This window comes from Gigantopelta aegis, chromosome 7 (assembly GCF_016097555.1).
Source record: "Gigantopelta aegis isolate Gae_Host chromosome 7, Gae_host_genome, whole genome shotgun sequence".
In the NCBI taxonomy this organism is placed as follows: Eukaryota; Metazoa; Mollusca; class Gastropoda; order Neomphalida; family Peltospiridae; genus Gigantopelta; species Gigantopelta aegis.
In genome coordinates, this window is record NC_054705.1 from 38652207 (window position 1) to 38659040 (window position 6834).

The window sequence follows — 6834 nt, forward strand, 5'->3', positions numbered from 1 at the left end:
CGAAATAATAAATGGTATCCCACAAGGCTCGGTCCTATCACCAACCTTATTCAATATATTTATCAACGACATAACTAAAGCACTCGATGCTTAAAGTAAAATTAAATCAACCACTCCACTAAATACAGCACTCTTCGCTGATGACTGCGCCATTTGGCGCACAGGCAGAATAACCAAAAATCTATTTAGCCTAATGCAAAACGATATGAATAAATTAAATAAATGGGCCCAGGACTGGGGCATCAAACTATCGGAAACCAAAACAGTCTGTATGCTATTCAATAAAGTCAACTCAGCCGATAATCACCAAATAACTTCAAATAATAAACCAATCCCAAGAGTCAAAACATTTAAATTCCTAGGAGTCACATTCGACTCAAAACTAACCTTTAGTGACCATATAAATAATATAATCAGACAATCTAAAAATACACTAAACCTACTAAGAGCAATCTCAGGCACCAGTTGGGGGGCGCAAACGGAAGAAATGCTTATGGTTTACAAAGCATGTATACTCTCCAGGATAGACTATGGAGCCCAAGCCTACAGCTGCGCCGACCCAAAATTACTGCAAAAATTAGATGTTATCCAAAACCAAGCACTAAGAACAATAGCTAAAGTTCCACGTAATACTAGCGGCCAAAGCTTAGAAGTAGAATTTAACATCATGCCACTTAAATACCGCCGCAATATCCAACATCTTAATTACCACCTCAAAATCCACTCGCTTAAGTTAGACCACCCAGTTCAGGAACTTACTCCTATAATAACTAAACCAGGACTAGAATTTAATAAAAACAAAAAACTCAATGACTAATTTGCCACTAGGGCTAGTAAACTAGAAATAGAGGTAGGAATTGTTAACATACCAGTGGCTCTATATCATATTAATCAGCCTATGGAGTGCCACACTCCATATCTAATTAAAAAAGCCACAGACGAAACACCATTTCCACCTTTTAAAAAAATCCTGTTTGAAGCCGCAGCCAACGAACATTACCCGGAGCACATCCATATATACACGGATGGCTAAAAAACCCCAGATAATGGTAGGGTTGGCTTCGCAATAGTAGAAGAAAAGATGTCTAAACACTCCAAACTTGTTAAATATGCCAGGCTGTCAGACAACCTATCAGTATACACAGCAGAACTGACAGCCATCTACGAGGCACTAATCTGGATCAGAAATAAACAATATCCTAAAAGTGTTATCTTCTCAGATAGCCTTAGCTCAATCCAATCTCTTCAAACTAATAAATCTACTAGGCCAGACATCTTAGCAGCTATCCACAATAAACTCCACGAATTAAACCAACTTAACCTAACAGTAGTATTCGAATGGGTCCCAGCTCATGTAGGAATAATTGGTAACGAAGTAGCCGACTATGGAGCAAAAACAGCACTCTCAATCACTAGTACGATTACCGCACTACCACTAGAAATAACAGAGCTAATGTCAAAAGCAAAAAAAAAACACTACATAAATCAATGGCAAGCAAACTGGGACCTTACAAATAATACATGGCACTACAACATCAAGCCACTAGTCAACTCAATAGGACCTAAATACAAAAACACCTTTGTGGATAAACTAATCACTAAAGTACGCCTAGGTAAATCTTCACAACTCAACAGCTGCTCATTTAACAAACTAAACCCAGAATGTGATTGTGGCACCGGGAAGATATGAAACACTATCTCCTGGATTGCACGCTACATACCATACAAAGAAAACTAATGATAGAGTCAATAACCGAAGCCAATCATAATAAACAAATAACGCCTAACTTCCTACTAAACCCGGATAAACACCTAAAACATAAAACCTTCAAAGCAGTTTATCTATTCGTCCAGTCCACTAAACCAAAACTATAAAATAAACCAATAATAGGCACTCATAACAATTCACTAGTACGCCCCTAAGAAGAAACTGCTACCAGTTCGAACTCTACTCGATGCTTTCCAACCTAGAGGACAAAGGTGAATAGGTGAAATAAGAACCAATACAGTGTTAATAGATTATTCATAAGGATTGTTCAAAACCACTCACTTGTAAGCCCTTACTTAAGAGCTGCAACCAATTTGGAACTCGGACCCGATGCACTCTACTGCAAGTGGCCAAAGGTGGGGAGGTAGCGAACTTCCGAATAGATTAATGTACATATACTATGTTATGATTTTATTCTAAAATCGTGTTTGGCAAATTGGTCCAGTCCACCAAACCAAAACTATAAAATAAACCAATAATAGGCACTCATAACCATTCACTAGAACGCCCCTAAGAAGGAACTGCTACCAATTCGAACTCTACTCGATGCTTTCCAACCTAGGGGCCAAAGGTGAATAGGTGAAATAAGAACCAATACAGTGTTAATAGATTATTCATAGGGACTGTTCAAAACCACTCGCTTGTAAGCCCTTACATAAGAGCTGCAACCAATTTGGAACTCGGACCCGATGCACTCTACTGCAAGTGACCAAAGGTGGGGGAGGTAGCGAACTTCCGAATAGATTAATGTAAACATACTATGTTATGAATTTACTCTAAAAATCGAGTTTTGGCAAATTGGTACGTAGCACTCCCAAATGAGATCGCAGCAAACCAATTGAATAAGGCGCTGACCATCCAACCAAAGCCAATATATCAAACAGGATAGGATCACTAATTATCAACCTCTCTTTTTACAGCTCGCCTAATGGTCCAAGCCAGCCAACCACGACCCAGAATAACCACATGTATATATCGCACATTTCATGTAATCGCACCATGCACTTTATTAATGATGAATAAAACTAGCAGACACGGTAAGTCACTTAGGGCACAGAAGGACAACTGGAAAACAGAAAACAGCAGATTGACCAAGTAAGACCAATATAGTATAAGGACGCAAGCCCAACAAACCCCTTAGTATACAGTTACCAACATATAGATATAATTATTTCATTAATCTTTTGCGGGGGCGGGAAACAAAATTAATAGTACGCTGGAGTGGCTGACAGTTATGTTATGTGACTATTCATTACTAATAAGCTAACTGTCTTTCTCTCCTTTCTCTCTCTCTCTTTCATTGACTGGTAAAATAAATATGTTAAGCACTAGGCTTTTTTAACCAATACATACACTACAAGGGCTCGCCCTTCAAATTAGATATTTAGAATAGACTAATTCCCCCCCCCCCCCCGCCATTGTGTTAACAAAACTACGCAAGGGCGGGGGGGGGGGGGGGGGGGAGTGGTGGTCATGATGACCGTTGGAAACATTAGAATAGGGACGTAAGACAATAGGTACAACCTAAACACCAAACTAGGATTACACACAGACAACATGCTCACCGCAACAGCACACAGGATGCATTGACTAATGATAACAATGCATCCGCCCACATTTTAATGGCCCAGCACGTGCTATAATAAGGAACCGGACAAAAGAATACCGGTTCCGAGTACACAATTGCAATGCACCCGGGGGAGGCCGAACAAAAGAATATCGGCCGCCCCTACCCAATCCCCAAATACTTGCTGCTGGGAAATGTACTTGGTGTCACTGAGGAGGAAACTGAAGACCAAACCAACATCAGCGCTTCGACCACCCCGGAACAAATCGCCTTGCCTGCCAGTGTCTACATAATTGCACGAGTCCCCTCTGGGTTGTCATGCCATGACCAGAAGAGGTCAGGTCCTTATCAGGACCCTACGGACAACCTAGGGAGACAACCAGCATCATAAAGGTCGATAAGTAACGAGCTACTCTCGACTCACTAACGAGCTTCAAACCATGGATTTCGACGAAATACGGACGTTCTTACACACCAAACAGTACCCAGATTGGTGCACTGGAGATCGGGGTTAAAAGGCGAACTTCCGACAGAAGACTGGAAACTACAAGATTGTAAATTCGGAGCTATTCTACCTGCATAAGACAACGAGGAATGACTCCAAACAAGGTATGTGTTAGCCGCTGTATATTTATATTTCAACATAAGTGTGTGTGTATATATGCATATATATATATGTATGTATGTATGTATGTATGTATGTATATATGTGTATGTGTATATATATATATATATATATATATATATATATATATATATATATATATATATATATACAGTGAAACTTCTCTAAACCGAACACCCTTGGGACCGAATAAAATGTTCGGTTTAGAGGGGTGTTCGGTTTACTGAGGTTTTAAGAAACAGCCTTGATAACCATCTTTTAATTTTTACTATTAATATTACCAAGGTACAAACGTGTGTTAAATTACATTTATAAAACAACAATAACCAAATTAAAGTGGAAACTCTTTATATAGATTGTTGAGCTTTTGTGAACAAATAACACAAATACATTTGGAACATGTAACAAATTGAAACGTCAAGAAATGTTCTGAGTTTTTCTTTTAACAGTCGAGCTTAACAAAGTGTTCCATTGTTACCTGCCGACGAGCACATCGTTGCTTAACTATTGTAGCCTGTGTGAAGTGAGACAAGCCCCGAAATGCATGCAAGTAAACGTAGTTGTCACAATCGCCAAATCCAAGCCCCAGTCCAAGCCCAAGCTACATGTTCGGAGATGACTCACGTATAGGGGTGGCTAGGAGGATCAGAGTGTGATCTGTTAGCTAACAAAGTGTGCCTACCTGCTTGCCTAAAATTGTTGTGTTTGAATGTGTGTGGTTTAAAATCTAAGTTAAACATACCTGAATTCCAGTCGTTTGTATGTGACTATGATATATTGTGTTTCTGTGAAACGAAAACCAGCGATTTAGACTTCATAAAATACCTGGTTATACATTTATTATGAAAAATTGAAAATGTCACTCGATGAAATTGTCTGGTGGTATTGGTTTAGCGGTTAAAACAAAATATGTAAATAATGTTGATTTTACTGTAGATGGTAAATCTAAGTATATATTATGGTTTAGAATCAATTCAGAGTTGCTAAGCAACAATGTAAGTATGATAGTTGGAATTGTTTATATCCCACCTTAAGGATCACCATACAATAATGAAGATACGTTTCAAACAATAAACTCAGAAATAAGTGAACACTTACTATTGAATATCCCGTTACTTCTTCTTGGTGACTTTAATGCCAGAACTAACTTGTTATCTGATTATGTAAATATTGACAATGATATAGTGTGTTTTAATAACATTAATAATATTATGTTCAACTGCATAGATGATAGTAATATTTTACAATCCTTACATGTACCAACTGAAAGACATAACCAAGATAACATAAACCAAATAATAATGGCTACAAACTTATTGAAATGTGTAAAATGAACTGTCACGGGGATTCTATAATTCCCGTAACTGAATAAAACACGATTATCCAAATATCTCTCCTAACTGTATATCTATTAGATCTCTCTGTAACAGGCAGTTCAAAACCGCTTTGGCTCGTCTAGGTATGATCAGAGATACGATCTTATATAAAGTATATATTATTATAGCACGTTTAGTTCACTAGAAAACACAACAAAACACAATACACTTTAGAATCTGTATTAACCTACGCTGACAAATGTACAGCCGTAGTAGTTAATTAATAACAACAATAATAACAACCCAGAACTGATCACTTAATTAGTTAATCTCTAGGTGTTTAGGTTACACACTATGCGAATCACTTCACCGTGACACAACACCCACACGTGTGATAATTGAGAAACGCTTCTAGGAGAAGTTAATTAATAAAGGAATTACCACTCTATTCCTAACTGGTTAATTTTTAATTAACCCTTACTACTCGTTCAGTAACGTGTGATAATTGAGAAACACTGCCAGGAGAACTTAATTAATAAAGGAATTACCACACTATTCCTAACTGGTTAATTTTTAATTAACCCTTAACTACTCATTCAGTAACCTTGTAACACAGAATTAATACTGGTACCTATCACAATAAAGATAATAACCTACAGTTTACCTAGGTCTTCTAGGATGACTGGCTAAGCTTTATATTACCAAATACTTGTATAATGTTAGAACAAAAAGTCTACGATTTACTTCGTCAGATGACCGAAGACACTGTCTAAAGAATATTGGTATAATATAGTATTAAAATATTTAAAAGTCACATCAATCACATCAAGGTTATACAACAGAGCAGAAATAAAATATTTACCAAAGTCCAAACGGACAACGTTCCCGGGAAGCCTTCCTTGTTCTGTCCTTTTTGCTTCTCCCAGATATCTCTAAAAAAACTAGCTATTTATTATAAATCGAAATATCGCCTGGGGGTAAATCGCGGCACCGAACCTTATCATCTGATATTCCACCTCTACCAGAGTCGGTATACTTCTCTCTGATCGTCAGTCTGGCTGTCACCAATCCGCGACCAATCCCCTGGCCATAAACAGCACTACCGGAGATATTACGTAACTACTAGCCACATGGCCTCCACACCTGCTCTGGGTGTGTATTAGGCGTACTGATCTAGGACCGTCGCGCAGAAGTATTACGTAACAAGTTGCCCATCTGGGCTTAAAGGATTTGTGAACAGACCACAAAAGGTTGTCATTTTGTTCTGCATTGCCATACTATAAGTCTAAAAACTATTTTTTTTTTTTTTTTAAATCTTAATTTAGTGTAAATAGCTTAAAACAACAAAATAATACGGCAGTACCAAATCCTTCCCGACTTTTAATGAGCTGGTCTGTCACGTGGTCTGATGACGTCAGAGATGCTACTGCCAGCCAGAGGAAGTGAGAAGCCAGTTCGTACGCGTGTGTTAGTTTCACTTTAATTTCCGCGATTATTTCTGAATGGCAAAACGGTGGGAAGAAAACTTTCACCTGGACATACAGCCGTACCAGTTCGA